This window comes from Aedes aegypti, unplaced genomic scaffold (assembly GCF_002204515.2).
Source record: "Aedes aegypti strain LVP_AGWG unplaced genomic scaffold, AaegL5.0 Primary Assembly AGWG_AaegL5_hic_scaff_2142_PBJ_arrow, whole genome shotgun sequence".
Classification (NCBI taxonomy): domain Eukaryota; kingdom Metazoa; phylum Arthropoda; class Insecta; order Diptera; family Culicidae; genus Aedes; species Aedes aegypti.
Window position 1 is genome coordinate 2150 of NW_018735646.1, and position 19327 is coordinate 21476.

The 19327-nt window shown below is 35.8% G+C and overlaps 1 long non-coding RNA gene across 1 annotated transcript; it reads left to right on the top strand.

The window, feature by feature from the left end:
• Nucleotides 1–565: 565 nt before the first annotated feature.
• On the top strand, nucleotides 566–17484 carry LOC110680945. Its single transcript, XR_002503038.1, has 3 exons — nucleotides 566–725; nucleotides 1443–1446; nucleotides 17472–17484. It is a non-coding gene; the product is annotated as an uncharacterized LOC110680945 (long non-coding RNA).
• Nucleotides 17485–19327: the final 1843 nt, after the last annotated feature.

Here is a 19327-nt window from a genome sequence, read left to right on the forward strand (position 1 = left end):
TAAATATAATTAATAAATGTATGTTGTTTAAACGCATGTTTGGATAATTCGTAAACATTCACGCAGGTACATTGTTTGTAATCTCCAAAACAAATAAAATGTCAATTTTGACAAACATGTTTAACATATGAAGGCCTACAAACATGTTTGTTGAAATCAATCCCAAAAGTTTGTTAATTCAACAACAAAACTATCAACATATAACGAATGGGTGTTAGTTAGGCATTCTAAAAAATATGTACAAGCACTTTTAAGTTCCCTTCTATACATTTCCAGGCCATATTTTCGAGCATCATTCATTGCGTAAGCTCTATCCTATCTTCGTGGACACGAATTCTAATTATATTACAATCAACAGTAAATTCAAATGATGCAAAAAAGACAGTTGTCGGGTTGCTGTATAGATGGCGATAAGATCACATTTTCAGTCTACACTGAATGTTAGCATTACACATGAAACTAGCTGTAAATACATATAAACGAATTCAAAACAGATCCATTCTCGCACTGTACATGAGGAATATGCTTTTCTTAGCTTACCTTACGCTTATGTTTACATCGGTTATAAATGTCAGTATTGTGTATAACTTTTGTCGCAGCTGATCGAACGACAATATTAGTCACTGCCGACACGCAGTTATTTCGAATTTTTGTAAACATTGAAATCAGTGGATTAAGTTTTGCGGCTCTAGAAGTTTTGTGTGGTTTGGATGATAAATTTTGCTGTGAGTACATTAGAAATAATGATCATTCTATCCGATGCTTAAAACATCTCATGCCTTCCTAATCAGTAAACGATAATTCGGTTAGTCAGAATAAAAAACATCTAGAATATTCAGTACCTTATCAATAAGGTTCATCTATAGGCGTCTTTTGGAGGAACCGTGAACTTTGTAAACATTGATTTATGCGGTTTTCTGCATCAAAATCAGTATTAGTGGCATTGATCATTTTTTAGAAAAAAAAAACAAGTTTTATGCCACAGAAAAGTAAAATGTTTCTAACAATATATGATAATGAAGCTATCAAACAATTTATTTATTTATTTATTTATTTCGTCAAGCATAGGTAGACTACATACAATAATTACAATACTTTCTTACATGCTATGGATTACTTCTATTGTTCTTTAGTCGTGTTTTAAGCTGCTCTTTGGACATAGTAATGCCAATGAATTCGCAATGTACATTATACTGACGCATCATACGGTTTATTGGTCCGTTCTGAGCATAATGCGTTCTGCATGATTTTTCTGAAAATAATTTTCTTGTTCTTAAATGCCGAGAGGGTGTGTAGAAGTTTAGTTGAGAAAGAAGTGCAGCAGAGTCTACACGGTTCGAAATAATGTTGTTTATAAAGAGAATCATTGCGAATTCCCGGCGTTGCTTAAGTGTTTCCAAGTTGATGAGCATGCAGCGTGCTTCATACGACGGAAGTGGCAGTACAGTCCAATTCAATTTCCGAACGGCGTATAAAAGGAATTGCTTCTGTACTGATTCTATGCGTTCTTCGTGTACGACATGGTACGGGTGCCATACTAGGTGACAGTATTCCAGAATTGGTCTTACATATGTAGTATACAATAGTTTAATAGTATATGGGTCTTGAAAATTGTTACTGAACCTCTTAATGAAGCCAAGCATGCTGTTTGCTTTGTTTATTATGGAATTATAATGTTCTACAAAAGTGAGTTTAGAGTCTATGATTACGCCCAAATCCCGAGTGCTTCGTAAAGCCCAAGCAGGACAGTTCGGTTTTGCGTCGTCCGATAGATTTGGCTCACGGTTTCGCGCATGTTTTCGTCGCCGGAGATTTTTTTTTACTGTTTTGGAGTGTCTTGCTGGGTAGTGCTTCGTAAAGCCCAAGCAGGACAGTTCGGTTTTGCGTCGTCCGATAGATTTGGCTCACGGTTTCGCGCATGTTTTCGTCGCCGGAGATTATTCCGATAGATTTAGCTCACATTTAGCTGGAGATATTTTTTGTTTTTTTTTCCTGTTTGTGAGCGTCTTGCTGGGTAGTGCTTCGAGAAGCCCAAGCAGGACAGTTTTTACATTCAGAAATGGAATAGTGAAAAGTGAAAAAGGAAAAAGTGATTTTTGTTTGATTTGTGTCCTCAGTACTGTTGGTTTTTGGCTGCCCTAAGTTCACCGAACCATCCGGAAGTGACAGGCAGCACATAAATTTAGAGAATCAATCCGGTGAGTTTGTTCCAGTATGATACTTTTTCTTTTGTGAGCCTTCCGGATCGTTTTTGTCCGCGTCGTGGAACTTCTGTTATTTTCGGAGTTTGATAATTATGTTCAGATTGCGCATTCTGTCCGGACGGGTGTTACGTAACTAACAATCGGTTGTGGATGCTTTTTAACCGTTCGATGACCCTGGAGGGATCGATTCTGCTTTTCGTATAATTTCGAGCAGAAAACCGACTGTGTTATCCTAGGGTGTTTAGTTCGAACGCGCTTCCTTTCGTTTTTCGATTACCTAAAAATACAGTACCACCCAGTACAGTTTTTCAATGGGAACAGTACAGTTTTTCAATAGGCGTGATTTTTTTTACGCGTATCGTTATTTTATACAATCCGATGACCCTGGAGGGATCGGTTTTGCTTTTTACTGGTTATTGAGCAAAAATATTACTGCACAATCGACAAGCATTTTGCGATATACTATTTATGCTATAATAAGCTATTGTTTTCTCTTTTGATTGCCGGCTTTCAAAAGATTAATTTGAAAACGCTTAAACAACAAATATTTATGGTCTATCGCCAGCTTTCTAGGCGAATCCTGACAATATACCTTCCCCAACCTTCAACTCCGTAGCACTTATGAGGGTGTCGCTGAGTCGGTGGCCTCTCATTAAGTAAGTGCTACATCAACATTTCCTTCCCCTATCCCAAGTTACGGTAAAGATGGGCGTGGCCGGGAATAGCGATATTCATGCTTTTAGTATTCTTGTTTATGATTTGAACAAGGTATACTCCTCTGCCTTGTTCTTGAAAGTAGTCAGGATGAGATTATTAAAAAGAAACATGAATGTTGCTAGTATCCAATCTACGAAGTATACCGTAACTACGCTAACGCTAACGCTAACGCTAACGCTATGATTACGCCCAAATCCCTTACAATTTTACACTTCTGCACTACTTGATTTCCTAAAAATACTTCAATTGGAGGTGTTACATATTTTCGACTAAATGCTATTGAATTACATTTTTTGATATTGAGCTGGAGTAGACTTTTTTTTTTGCACCAAGTGAAGAATAAGTTAATGTCATTCTGGAATTCTTCTGCTTCGCTAGAATTACTTACTTCCATGAAGAGCTTCATGTCGTCTGCATATATAAGAAATTTTATTTTTCTAAGTAAAAAGGAAATGTCGTTTACATACAAAATAAAAAGAAGTGGGCCTAAATGAGAACCTTGGGGTACTCCAGAGGTTACAGAAATGGGTGCAGATAATTTATTTTGAAAGCGCACTATTTGTTTCCGATGTGATAGATATGACTGGATCCAACTCAAGAGTCCTGGCTCCATTCCTATTTTTTGCAATTTGAAGATTAATAATGGTATGTCGATTCGGTCAAATGCCTTACTGAAGTCAGTGTAGAGGGTTTCTACGTGCTTGCCATTGTCCATTGCGTTGAGAATGAAAGAGACAAATTCTAGCAAATTGGAAGATGTTGAGCGGCCTTTAAAAAGCCATGCTGCCTACAAGTAATTTGGTTTTTTACTTGCTGAAAAATTTTGTCGTTTACGAGAGATTCGAAGAGTTTGGGAATACAGGAGATAATGGCAATTCCGCGATAGTTCCGTATGTCAGATTTTGTACCTGATTTGAATACAGGCACCAAATATGAGGATTTCCAAGCTTCTGGGAATTTTCCATTTTTAAGAGACATGTCGAAAAGGCGTTCTAAGGGGAGGGTAAGTTCTTCTGAGAGATTTTTGAAGAACACGGGTGCAATACCATCCGGTCCTGCTCCTTTAGTTGCGTCCAGGTTTTTTAGTGCAGATAAGATTTCTTGTTGTGATTGTTTTTCAATAGATATACTATTAGAAATTTCTGGGTAAAAGGAAAAGAAATTGCGGTCGCGGTCTTCTTCAGAGTAGGTGGTATACACTTCTTGGAAGAAATCTGCGAAAAGGTTGCAGATATCGGAAGAGTTTTCACCTACGTTTCCGTCGAAATGCATTCGCGAAGGGAAATTGCTACTTTTTAATTTTGTGTTAACATAATTAAAACAATTTTTAGGACATGATTTGACTTCGGATTCGACTTTACGATTATATTCTTCATGTGCGGAGTTAATGGCTGAGTTGAGTTGGTTACATATGTCATGATAATTTTGTAAGTTCGTGGCAGTATTTTCTTTTTTGTATTATTTATGCGCTTTCTGTTTCTTGTTCTTTAGGTTTTTCAGTTGTGGGCTAAACCACACCGGTAATTTGTTATTTTGTATACGTCTTTTTCTTCTTGTTGGCACAGTTTCATTAATTATTTGTTGAATAATTGAATGGAACTTGTCTACTTCGGTGTCGACATTTCCTTTAATACTTATAACATGTTTCCAATTAATTATACATAGTCTACGTTTGGCTTCTTTGTAATTTGCTTTATTGTATTCCGGCACTTCCTCGTACTCCAGTCGCTGGGGAGAGAAGTTTTGTGTATAAAGATTGAGTATTCAATTGCTGTGTGAAATACTTCATTTTTCCATAGAGGTGATAATGATGTATACACACAGAAATCTTCAGTGCAATTTGTAAATAAGAGGTCCAAGTAAGAATTTTGCTGGTTTTTTACGTGATTAATTTGATTTAGGCCAAAATATGATGTTTTGTCGAATAAAAATTGTAAAGTACTGTCTTCGCCTACGACTGGGAGTAAAAGTGATTCACTTTCATTGTCTGCAATGAAGTCGGCATTGCGTTGGTTAAAGTCGCCATAAATATGCAGTTTTACTTCAGGTTCCATATTTGAAATAATAGTTTCGACAATTTTGAAAAATAATTCAAAAGAATGTTTGTTAGCGTGTTCAGGTGGAAAATACACGGATGAAAAAATATGCGTTTTTCCATTAATAAGAGCTTTAGCCCAAACATTTTCGAATTCTTTGTGCATATAAAAATTATTTAGCCCTTCAAAACTCAATTCCCAAATCAATAATTTACTCTTAGGGTAAATTATGTATTTTGGACAGGCTAAGGATTTGTCTGGAAACGGCGATCGATTAACTGCCTTAGATACTAATATTTGATTACGTTATGATACTTATATGCTTAATGTATCATTGTTTTCTGAGTTTCTGGAGAGAAAAAGCTTACAAGCTGTAGCAATAGGTGCCAAATAGCGTTTTTTAATTGCCTGTCTGTTATACATTTCGGACATCAAATATACATTTTGGACACCCTCATGTGAATTTGAATAATTTGGACAGGGGCGTTATCTCACTATCTATTCAAAGGTTTCTTAAAAGGACGATCGTATTATAATGTTTGAAGAGTTTACATGTGACTTATGCATTTTTCCGCTTATTGGATGTGTATATTAGTGATAATCAATAATTTCATTAAATGGAAGCAAATATCATCAGATCCACGAAATACGCCTGCAATTATACATGCATGTGACATTCCAGTGCGTTTCATCAGATGGCCAAATTATATCAACTGAACAAAAACCGTAATCTATTTTGGACACCACCTGATTTATGCCTTATATACTAATGTTAAGATTTTAGATGAACTTAGCTTCAATTTTAGACATATTTTATCATATTGCCGCCTTCAAACTTTTAATGAATGCCTATTCTGAGCGCTATTATTGCGTTTAAAGTATGTTCTTGAAACGTACATCCTCTTGCATTCGTAGGTTTCACAGGTGTTCTTTTGATACAATTTACAGTTTTGATATTTTTGGAGCCAATTTCTAATTCTTATGAAATTGGCCATCATTATTAAGTAGCATAGTGTATTAATAATGCAATGCATGATTTTCCGTACATAAATTCCTCATCATCTCATTGTAAATGAGCATAGAAAAAGCAGCCTGTCCAAATTATATGCATGTTCAAGTTATATACGTTACCCTATCTATTGGAAATCATGTTATGATTTTGAAAGCTCTAAGAAATTAGATGATGCCTATTTGTATTCTTCTCCAATTTAAGTTGAATATTTACTATCTTCGTTCGCTGTGCCGTTATCTGATTAGATCCGTTTTAGAATTTCCGTCGATTGTATGGCCATTTTTAGGAATCTGTTCAGCGTAATTTTGTGAGAGGAATCTGCCGAGTTGTGATCCTTCGAATTTGCCGACATATGACCATCGTTTTACATTGCTGGAACTTGGAAAAATTGCCAAGCTATGTACGAATTGAAAATTACTCGTAATGCGGCTGAATGTTCTGCTTTGCTTGAAACTTATGCAATTCTATGCTTCAAAGTGGCGTAGGCTTTCTGATCTGAGATATTATTTATGAAGGTTTTATTAGAGATGCTTTTAAATTCTAACAGTTTTAATAATGCATTGAAAAGAGCTAAACGTCTTTTCAGTAAAAACCACTTTAAAGGGTGGTAGGTCATTTGGCATAAAGTCGTTTGGCATAAAGCCGTTTGGCATAAAGTCGTTTGGCATAATAGTCGTTTGGCATAATGAGTCTGAAAACAAGAATTTCTTAAGATGGCATTCGTTTTACGTTTCTATTGAATCTTTCTGATGGCATCAGGCTTGTCAGGCTTTGGAGTCAATTGAAACAAAATGACACTTTATTCAACAATCATATGCTCTTGAATAAACTAAAGCATATTAGGAAAGTTATTGCTAATAGTATTTTATTATTTATCCAGAAATTACCCTTCTTTCAAATATTAATGCTTCATATGAGTTTCGCTATTGGAATATTTTTCGGAGATAAAGATTTCGCCATCATCGATTGTTAGTCCTCAAACGGTTATTTGTTTACAAACATTGAGCTGTCAGTGGGAACCACTTCCCAGTGGGAACCAGAGATGTTTGCTCGTTATTTTTCAATGGGGTTGTATGGGCGGTGTCAGGAGGCTGCTGAAGACTATTACCTATAGCTTCTATTTAAATTGCACCGCTTTTCGGGGAAACCGGTCATTCGGGGAACTGGCATTCGGGGAACCGATGATTCGGAACGCTTTTTTTTATGTCTTTTCGTTGTATTATGCCACGATTATTTTTGGCGTCTTCTTCTATATTTAATCACAAATGTTGCCTTCTTTTGAAAATAGTCTGTTCTTTATATATAAACTGTTTTAAATTTTTATTATTTAGTAAAGCTAAATGTTAACCTATTTTTATATTTCGTTGTATTATCAATTCTTGCAAGACGTGCTGTAAGAATGATATTTTTTTAGAACCTGCCAATATTGAACATATTTTTTTTCTTGCAAATACATGATCTCCTTTCCCTTCTTTCGATAATTGACGGTGTTTTTGACTTACACGTCCAAGATTAAAATTTATATTGAGTCGTTCAAAAGTTTTGCCACACATATTTTTTTTTTAAATGTGTTGTTCATTTGAGTTATGCTGTGGGAACATTTTTTGCGTTAGAGCTTCAAACATTTTGAACGAAAAATTATCTGCTCTCGTATAGAGGCTATTTTTGCATTATGCTCTAATAAAAGGTCTTTGGATTAGAGCTTTAAAATTTTGCAAATGAATTTTCTCTTATTTTATCAAGTAATTTTCATCAAGTTTTCACGTCAAAACTGGGAAAAGCTTGATCTGCATCGAAATATTCTATGAGCGAAATATTCTACTGCGAACTTCCTTTGCCAATTAATATTTTCAAATATGTAGATCGCAACAAGCTCAAAGATATTCTATGTTCTGAGATGTAGAAAAAAAATATCATTCCGAAAAGATCTTCCACCAGACCCGTTACGAGTTTTATTTAGTTATGCTCTCTAATATCACAACATTTTTTTTACATTCATAGCTTGGAAAATCTCTGAACAAACACCATGCTTATTGCAAACCTTCCAAAATTTTTTGCTATGGGCTCGGTGGTGTTGATCTCGGTAAAAGATTAAAAAATGCCGATATTCATTCTAAGTCAATCATTTTGCCAAACGACCATTATGCCAAATGACCATTATGCCAAACGGCCATTATGCCAAACAACCATTATGCCAAACGACTTTATGCCAAACGGCTTTATGCCAAACGACCTTATGCCAAACGACTTTATGCCAAACGGGGTACAATCACTTTAAAATGCTTTGTTGATACCGTTGATACCCAAAAACCTCATCTTGCTTGTCTAACAAAGACGTCGATAAAACTCCTAAGGGCCGTCCATAAATGACGTAGCATTTTTTTCACTGATTTTTTACACCCCCCCTCCCCCCCTTGTAGCATTTCGTCACAAATGCTGATACCCCCCCTTGGAAAATACGTAGCATATCAAGCAACCCCCCCCCCCTCTCTTTTTTTTTATTGGTTTTTTCTTAGCAATTGGGTTAAAATAAATAAATGGAATTCAGAAGTTCTATACAAAGTTTGGTATTAATTATTGTCTGAAACGTAAGGATAATGTAACGATTAAAAGTTTGGTATGCAGTAGCGCTCCAAAACTATTTTGAAAAACAGTTTGAATAAACTTTTTCCTGTTTAAGTTGTTGTCTAAATTGTATTACTTTTGCTGTTGTTACCATGAAAAAAAAGTTTACAGCTGAAGATGTAGAAAAACAAATCTGTGATTGGACTGATGAAGCTAACAGTAACGAGTTGAGGTACAATAGATTTTATAATAGGTTGAAAAGAAAATTCTTTATATTAGAGGATTGTTTTTTAATAATTCGTTGTTAGGGAATATATTTCAATAAAAATGATCAACAGCATATCTTTAATTTGAAATGGCTATTATGGACTATCCAAATTCAAATCCATTTAGCAATCAGTGGCCAGATGTAGAAAGATTACACTTGTAATATTTGGAATGTTTCAGAAGATCTTAGCGATTATTATACAAATGTATTCATCTTTATTAATAATTCAGCTTAACATCATTTCGTTCCCCATACTGAAATAATCTTACACAGCCTATAACAAAACAATTAAAGACTAAGAATAATCTTTCTTCAAATTACCGAGTTATTAAGAAAATTGAATGATAGAACAATTTCGATAACACTCGAATCTGTTGACCAGGCTTTTCCATCAAGTTGTACTCAGGCTATTCCATCAAGATTATTGATATATCAAAACAAATCGATGAAATTGGGTGGAGATCTTCTGCAACATTGAAAGCATAATTCACGGAATAAATATCTTGATTCAATGTAATATATTCCAAAACGAACATATGTTTTTTTTTTTTAAAGAAATAAGCTCTAACAGAAAATAAGAATAGAACTAGAATAATGTTTCGAAATCGTTAAAACGTTGTTTTTGGATATTTTTTTAACTTTAAACTTGTTTATTTTTAAATTAATTTATCAAGACATTAATAAAATTTTCACGTAGTTATTTACAGCATTAAAAAAATCTGTTTGCACTTATCAAGAAAATCTAAAATTTCTTAGAATTTTTCCAATCTTGTCATATGAATGTTTTGAAGCTGAATCATCATTTTATAATTCAACTTTCTAAATCAAGCAAAGAAAAAAAGAAGTTTGATAAAAATAATTGTATGTCATTTTTATCAGCGCCTCTCATTTTACCGATGTGATTCAAAATGCTACGTCCACTAGCTAGGACCCCTCCCTCCCCTCGTCACACATCGTCACAAATTCATGAAGCCCTCCCTCCCCCCTAAAAAGCTACGTCATTTATGGACGACCCCTAAGACTGCACTAAGTCATGTTAAAGTGCTCCTAAATCTTAACTGCCTGGTGTATGTTTTTAGAATGCAGTCCGATTGTGGTAACCAATATTATTATGTCGATAATGTAGAGAATGATAAGTTAATCAGTTTCGGGTTTATAATTACAATATTTTTTTTAATACAATATGCGTTGTTGTAAATCAACAATTTTGTGTCATTTCATCAGTAAATTTTCTTTGTCATGAATTTCACGCGTTTTTAAGGAAATTTACTTTACCGCAAACAAATATTATTTCATTTAATTATTATGAGTCGGTAGACATTATGATGTTTTCAATATGATAAACAAGGGTTATGGCTTATAAACAACTTATTGGCTAATGTTAGCTCGATAATTTGCTCTTCATTGGTTTTATTTCGTGTTTTTGGAGATCGCAAAAGATTAAATATCGCTAGTTGAGCTCAATAAGACTATACAACAGCTCTTATATTTTATAGTACACTACAAGGATAGCACGGTGTGCCAGAAATATTCTAACGAGGGAATCGAAAGTTATCGTGAAAGCATTTCTTCGAGAAAATCAGAAGTTACAGTGATGTGTATATTTACCATTATTTCTATGAAGTTTAAATTAGAGCTCATATACATATATGCCCTTGTTATAAAAAGTGTAAATAAAATTGTGCATAGGATTGACATTCGGCATTCAAAAGATATAGTAGTCAAGCATTTTCGCACCTTATTTGAGAAAACTTTATCGGAAAACAACGTAGCTAGAGTACTTTGAAGTTTTGGACCTGTCTGTAAGATATATTTTTCAATAGTCTAAAATAGTGTTCGCAACACGCATTTTATCATTGCGATACAAAATAACTTAACAAATTTGTATTAAACTTTTATCTTTCATTGAAGAATGACAGTGCTTCGGTAGGGGATTAGGGGCATAATGGACACGTAAGCAAATGTTCGGTTTAAGACCATAAAATGGCAATATTTTTATTTCACCCTCGGCTAGTTTTCAAGTTTGATGTTAGTACGATGTGCTACATTCATTCATTGTGATAAAAATCATATCATATGTCAGAAAAGCGAGATAGAAAATTTGTCGAGTTTTTGGGTCGAAACAAGGGCTGGTAAAAAGGCAATCGGGGGCAAAATATGAACAACCTTGCATGAAATTTTAGTGAATTTTATGATGAGCATTTATGGCTGTTCTGGTCATTTCTCAGCCGAACGTTTGTTGGCCCGATCAGTATGTCGTATTATAGGAGCAGTGTCGGTCTTGTTGTCGCCCCATCAATGGCTGATCCTAACTAATTTAAGAGAATCACATGGTTTCCTGTGTTTGTGCTACTATTGCTGAAAATAGTTGGCCAATTTGATTGTAATCTCCCTGAGCTGTTGGCTATAATATCATATGTGCAGCTTATTTTGAATCTTTATCCCAAGAGCTAAGCAACCAGAGACATAGCCACCTTAAAATTTGGGAGTATGTGCATAGCTTTTTGAAGGGAGTCGATGTTTTCGCAGAAGCATTTCCGCCTAACTAGAAATAAATGAGCGTTTAATACGTCAATAAAAAAATCTTGTTTCAATTAAGTGGGAAAATATTAGTATAATTTTCCTGTTAGCAGTCCTGTGTGATGTAGGAGCGAATTTATTGAATTCGGAATGATTTTTTTTTCTCTCTTGTTCTTTGGTTGTGGCCGATCTACTAATGGTGAGTATGGCATATTCTTAGGATATGTAAGTGCGTGGTCCCATTTCGCCCGTTAGTTGTTCATATGCCACCTATTCCCCTACATCACAAAAGCAAAAATGGCTTAGTTTTTGAAAATTTTGTTTCGTTTTTTTTGCTGGAGCAGTGTTTGGTTAAAAGGGCCCAAATAAGCGTAAATTGGTGGTAAACGCGAGAAAAACAATTTGAAAGTGGCCGCCTTGTCGCTCAGTCGAAGGAAGGATTTTTATTAACTGATTAGTCGGTTTTATGCGACTAATTAAATGGTATAAATATGATGGTTTCTCATTTTTCGTGACAAACGGAAAGGGGATACGTTGTAATATATTTGTTTAAATGCAAGAATAGTCAGTAGTCAATATTTACAGAAAATACAAACCTTGTGTCATGTTTGGCAAAAATTTAAGCGCAAGCATGCATATTTTGGTTTATTTTTTTCATAATATGGCAGGACAAACAGAGTTCGTCTCCTTGAATTGTTTCATAGTGTGTCGACTTTTTCGTGCATATAGGTTGCGATTAGAGATACTGTCTTTTTGTTTGCCGATTTTAGTGCCCCGATTGGCATCTTTTCGTCGATCATGCATTACACCATTTCTTGAAATAGGTTTCGGGGTCATCCATATACCATTGTTGGTGCTCCAAACCTTATTTGTGAAGTGCTTTCATGTTCCACACAGTATCTTTTATTCGTGTAAAGAATAGAACTAAAGTGATCTCACTATGCCTTATGTTCCCTTTATCTTCAGTGTGATCTCGTGTTAATTCATTTTTTTTCATATTGCGTGTGTGTGTACAGGATGATGTGTTAGACGCACGTGAGAATATGCGATTAATTCTAGATTTTTTCTTTATTGAGAGATCTCTCGCCATATTAACTCGTTTAGACCCACCCGAATTCCATCATATTGTGAAGCCTTCTAATTCCCTTTAAATTGATCCAATAATGTGTGTGTGTCATATGTATTCCTCTCGTTTTGGCAAAAGTCGTCACCAGACGATCTTAATCAATTAGGTAACCTTTTATCTTCGACGAATGTAAGTTCACTTCAAAGCGCCGCCGTATTATTACCAGCTGACGAGGACAGCAAGGTCTGTTTGGCAAAATCAGTATAACGGCTGTATAAATGATATCCCATCACTAATTTGGAGGTTTCGCTATACTGAAGTAATATTTTTCCACTTTGTCGAGCTAATTCAATTAGATATCGTCAAAGACATTCTGGACAGTAGGTAATTTAAAACAATAAATTTCAAAAACAATTTTTTGTTGCTTATCTCTAAATATTTATTTAAATATAAGAGGACAGTTACTGTTCATTTTATAATATAATAGTGAAACACACATGGACTATGTTCAAAAATGTTAAGTCGCTGTATCTTTTTAAAGGCTGTATACTCTTATATGATTAATTTAGGTATGCGAGAATCGGCTGCTACCATTATGTACAGTCGTTGCTCTACTTAAACTTATCAACGTGTGGATGAACCACAATTGTCAGCGTTTTCTCGGTTAATATAATAGAGAAATTTTCTCTAAACCTCATCTACAGTATTTCACCTTCGCAGTATGATACCGAGATTTCACCAGAACAGCGCGGTGCCCTTATGGCTTTAGGATCGATGTTGTTGTGGACGGTTTATCATACATTCAGCGTGCATCTTTTGTAGACCAAATACTGGTCCCATTAGAATATGGGAGAAGACAACTGTGTGCTGGTACCCACTGAGGATAGTTAGGTTGTTTCTGCTATGACAGTCAGTATTGTTCAAACAAAGGTGACCGTTTTGTTCGTGTCGGGAACTAACATCGTGCTGGCGAAAATACAGTATATATCATTCCGAATCAAAATAATATACCATCTGGAGACGTTAAGGCATAACTAATATGCGAAATCATATTTTTTGAGTTTTGAAACGCAGGTGTGCTTACTGTGTTTATAGTATTAGTAATTTAGTTATAATCATTTTTATGCTCGCTTAACCTTATTTTTTTACTAGATGAATGCATTTTATTTTACCCACCAACGTTAAGAATAGTAGAGATAGTTGAGTTTGATAGATGACAATTTGTTGGCTTATATTGATGTTGTTCGGAATCTGTTCTGCTTGGGTCGACACTGCTTCAAATAGAGTGCACACAACACTACCAGGTAGATTAGGATTCAATCGATCGTACGTGTTAATGCGCTCTGCCTTACTATAATCGCGTTAATTCCTTGTGTGTATCAAGAGTTACTGCGGGGCGTTATTCGACTACCCATCTGCCTCGAGCAGACACCTGACCATTATGGATCGTGCACCAAGTGTCTGTTCGTAACTAGCGCGTATCATCGGTGCCATATAAGATATAGATCAGTCTTAGGGGATTGTGGCCGGAAATGTTAAAAGGTTACCACCCCGCCTATTCAATCTCATGTTTTATTCTTTTTGACAACTTGTTTTGTTGGTTCTAAGAGAGTCTTACGTCTTGACGCCGAAGTTGTTCGCGTTACCGTACGTCTACTCATTATACTTGTGAATAATAATTATACTCACCGAATACGAGAATATCTAATAAGAATTATATGACTGATCTAGATTTTTGTAAGTCGTTTCACCGGTTACAGGCACATCTCCGCAAGCCCGCAGCAGGAATAGTATAAGAGTCATTTCTTATATAATTGCTTATATTTCTTTCAACGATGTAACTATTAAGACTAAATTTAGGCACTCCATTCTCTAAAATCTTTCGCGAGCGTATAAGAAATGTCTGCTTGTAAATGAATAAGTCCGAATTTTTATTTTATGTCTCCCAGAGACTTTTCTTATCGGTTCTCATTCCATGTACGATAGAGTTTCCTTCTACAATTCAATTTAGAGCGAATCGATTACGCTATTCCAAATATAATGCGCAGAGACACAAATCGAGCGGCGAATCTTAAACAATCGTGTTGCCTGATGCAGAGTGTATAAACGGCCTAATCTAATTCGGCGTATGTACATTTAACTACGTATTGTTTGAGAAGGTAGCAAATAGGCTAATGTATTGGCTCATCTTTTCTCTATATGTTTTTACTTCCACGTATATTAGCTGATTATTCTCGGTCACGCCTTTCCTCACTAGGAGTGTTTGTCACGGTTCGATTTCGATAAGGATAACAATATAATTATATCCCCGTTTTTTATGAGGGAATCAACATATACATTGTGTGACCAGGAATACGGATTTCTATCTGGATTCTTTTTTAATAAAATGATGAAATGACTGTTTCTAAAATGATGCTGTTCGTACGTTATCATTGACTCTATTATCACCTCACTTATTATTTGATACTTACATTATTGAAATGGCCCTATTCATAGGACATTGGCGTACAATGGCCTTACACGCCAGTATGTAGACGTGTAAATAGATCTTCAGCAACGAAATGTGCTGCGAGAACTCGGGTATTCGCGACGAAGCGTGTGAAGAGTACTTCAACCTCCACGAGGAACTCTTTACCGCAATTTGATCGGTGTGTGTGTGTGAGGTTTGTTCTCTGTAAAAGCCCTTCAATTTCATTTCGTTGGTAAAACTCAGTCGAGATGAGAGTGTGAATTCAACTGAGGTTGAAGATACTACTGCTCGCGCTATTGTTCCGCATTTCCCGTATGGCCGTTCCGCTATGCATGCGTTTGGGCCCTTCAGAGTTGAAATTATTAGACAATTTGTTAGATGAGGCCTCTGACCGATAACATGTAAGATGGTCAAGGTGCTATAACTTTCAATAAGGTTTGACATGCCTTTGTATTGCCAAATTATCAATTATGGAGTTTTCAAAAACTTAGGCATGTCTGTTGGATAAAGTTTGGCGGTATCCTTCCAAAAAACAAGTTCGAAGGAAGCTTGTTGCTGAGCAAGCGTCCTAGGCGAAACTGGAATTGTGTTTAGTTTGAATAGACGTATTTAGGAGAACAGTTGTCCGGAGAAAAGAACAGACATCACTTTGTTTTTGTGATTAACATGGCATAAAAAGAATATTTCTTATGTACTCATTGATTAAACAGTATATTACCACCCACCTTCCCTATGGTATGATTTTTTGTTGAAACAAAAAAAATATTTGTGAGTGGCATCGTTTGAATACCCCATATCTTTCATTCAAATTTCTCTCCTAAGCCTCACCGCCTCCCCATCAAAGGTCCGGTGTTGTTCTTGCGTTGACGATAATGGGCACAGATCCCGTATATGTTCAGTTCTTTATTTGATAAGGGTACACCATTGGAATGAATGAACTCAAGAATGTTTGGGCAGCGCAAGAAAACTATGACGAGTTATATATTTATTCTGATAAGGGACCTGGCTGACCTTGGTCATATTTCTGGACATTCATCAAACTCGATAGTATGTGGCACCAAATTTATTAGCAAACAGTGAATTGATTAGTGCGTGTTTCCAAAGGGGTAGGGGAAAGGTCTAGGCCAAAACTAAGCGGATATATGGTAGAAAGATTTTTGTTGACGATCCCAAATTTGCTGGGAATCTTTGAAATTCTTGAACAAGAACCGATGGACCACTTCCACATGGGAGATGAAAGGATTAATTAGGAGTCTGTATTACAACTATTCCTCGTTCTGTATTCAAAAAACAATTAGAAGCCAATCTGTGTATGCACGAACAGAGTTTTGTAAATACCAAACTAAGAAGTATGTTTATTTTGTAAACTCGGACGTTGTTATTCCGGTTGGTAAACTTTGAGGTTGTTGCAATCATTATAGTACTTTTCCTCGTCGAGTTTTGATGTATTCTATATCTTATATAAATATAAATACGGCAATGGTGTTGTATACGTTCACCAAATGCTTAAATGAAATAAGCCGAGCGTCCATGATGTAGGAATTAAAGCGCACCTAATTATGTTCACATTATTGGAAATCCTGTTTCGAGCCTCATAGTGTTCTGACGGTGTTATAGATTAGCCTCGGATATGAACTATATTAAAAAGACAGAACTAGTTTGGAAATATGTGGTCGCCTGTCTCTCCCTCGCGATATATTCTCCGAAATACAAAATAATAGAGCGAACCTAGAGAGTGTAAAACATGAATTTCTGTTGTTTTGTTATAAATTGTGTTGGAGGATCTGTGCAATGGACATTTTTTCAGGATGAACCTGACCTCATGGATGCCCAAAAACAATATTTGGGGACGGACTCTTAGTGTAGTCTTATATGACTTCAGATTTTGTAATTACCATACATAATCAACCAGAAATACAATAGAGAACAATGCTCTTCATGTGACCATGCTGTGTTTTATTGCCAATATATTTTGATATTTCTTAATATTAGAAGATGCCCAAGTATACGCTCCAGTCCGCAGATATAATGTCCGGAAACCAGATGCTCTGCGCTGTCCAGCACTCTACCCGGAGCTCTAATGATTTTGTAGGTGGAATACTTCATTTCAATTATCGGATAAAATTGCATGAGTTGTTGCCCTTGCAGGTGAGTGCTAAATAAGTTTTATACTCCAAAGTTGAGCCACATTACGCGAGTACCACTCCGCATTCGTTTGGAGCTCGAACTTTATACTCTTATTGAAGTGCCAATACGACTATTTTTTGTGAGTCCCCACTGTTGCAATATTTGTCGCACCTTGAAGAAAAGTCTTTAATTTGTCTCTGGTCGAACGGGCAACGGGGGAAATCGAAAAACCGGTTCGGCCAGGCCATGAATCCACACCATCTGGACTGAGCTGTCAACGAACGAAAGCTGAACAATCTGGTCGGACAAGCATGCTACAGGTTCAATTTTGCTGGCATACCGGTTCCGCTTTCCGTATGGCCGTTCCTATGTTGCGTGTGGTCCTTAAAAGCTAAAAAGGCGCCATGATGGTTGCCTGTTTCTAGATGGGCGATTAGGCATTCTGTCGAATCTGAGGTAGCCGTACCTCGTGTAGACAACTATTAGAATGAACAGGTATCTACCATCAAATATAATTATATTTTATACTATTGGTCACAGTTGACTATAATTTTCCATCAGTTAAGGACCTCTGTGCTTCGTGTCTAATGAAATGTGTACTGTCTCTTTCTAACTGGGACCAGAAACTTTGCTATCTCCGCAACCGCCGTAGTTGTCTGTATTATGAGTTAGCGATGCTATCGATATTAAGTATTAACTTGGATAATGCTTTTTCCTGTCGCGAGATATGCCCGGTTCACCTGTTCTCGCATCTTGCAATCCTATTCGTTTTTTGCAGAGTTTTACCAAGACTACTCTATCGCCAGTGTTGATAAGTGCGAGAGACAATTTCCGTGTTAACAAATACAGAAATCCTGGTGATCGTAAACAACACCCGAACGGCATTCGATCTCACAGGACTATCATTTTCCAGGGACAACCCTTTATTTAGAGCTTTGCTTATTTAATGGCCGCGACTCTAAACCCACTCCGCGGTCAGGAAGGCTCAAGGAAACGAATTACTAAGGCCAAAACGCAATGAAAGCGGAACGGCAACGGAAAGCGGAACCGCTGTTCCGCCAAAGTAGAGACTATTAACATTTGCTAGTCGACTCAGGCGTGGTTCACTTTCAAATTCGTTGACAAAGCTCAAGGTCGAGATGATTGTGGATTTCATGCTGGCGAAACCGGTTCTCGCATTTCCGGGTTGCCGTTACGCGTAAAATCATTTGCTTTGGGGCCTTTACATTTTTTCAATTTGCAAAAAATATTTCAACTCAATAAGCTCAACATTTAATCATCAATTCGATGATGACCATACCCGAAGACAAAGATAAGAAGTAGAAGATGGGGAGATGAGTGACAGTAGAAAAAGAAAAAGTTGTTTACTTGTTGATATTTTTAAAAAAACGACAATAATCAGGGCTCACCCGCCACTCCTGATGTAGTCATTTTTACAAGTATGCGTTACCTGTGCGATGCAAAGTAACATTTTATGTGATATCTTTAAAATATTCTATAATTAGATTTATTGAATATTCTAACCAGAAAACTGAAACTTTTTATATCATATTATGATTAGATCTGCAATAACTTTCATTTTGCGGAAACCTAACAAAAATGATCAGATTTAAATGCTCCTACGCAGTTCCTTAAACATCATATGTTGCATTGTAGTAGGTGATTAAATGTGTATTATTCCTGATCGGGCAACCGCGAATTTAATTTCAAATTTGTAAAACATTTCGTCTAAGGAAAATATATGCCGTTTAATGTCACGGTTTCCGTTATATTGTCAAACTTGAAAAATCCGACCAGAATCGGTTCGATAAAAAACGGAACATACCTGTATCAGAGATTTTTTTAGTGAAAACTACTATAAAAGAGTTAAAATTCATACCTAAAGGAACTGTGGTTATAAAAAAAAAACCCTCAACGATTGATAGCTACTCGATTTATCACAATAAGTTTTACCTTTTAACAGTAATCCAAAACAGATGAAACACCAGATTTACTTTTTCTTTTGCATTGGAGTGAAAAAGATGTGTATCAGCTGGGCAAAAATATTGAGCCAAAGAAATGGGTAAATATCATAAAAGTTTAACCTAATGAGTCAGAAAGAAAGGTGAAAATTAATTTATTTTTTTAAAACAATTAGATATAGTAGAAATATAAAGGATAACAAGCCCACAACAATTTTGCCAATTCAATTAGGGTTATTTTTTTCCGAAAAATAAATGTTAAACTCATTGCTAACAGCTTTTCTTAGGAGCTTTTCGAAAAACAAGTTTAAGATCTCAACCAAAAAGGCATTTTTCTAGGATCGTATAAAGTTTTATAAGGAATTGTGATAGGAATAAATA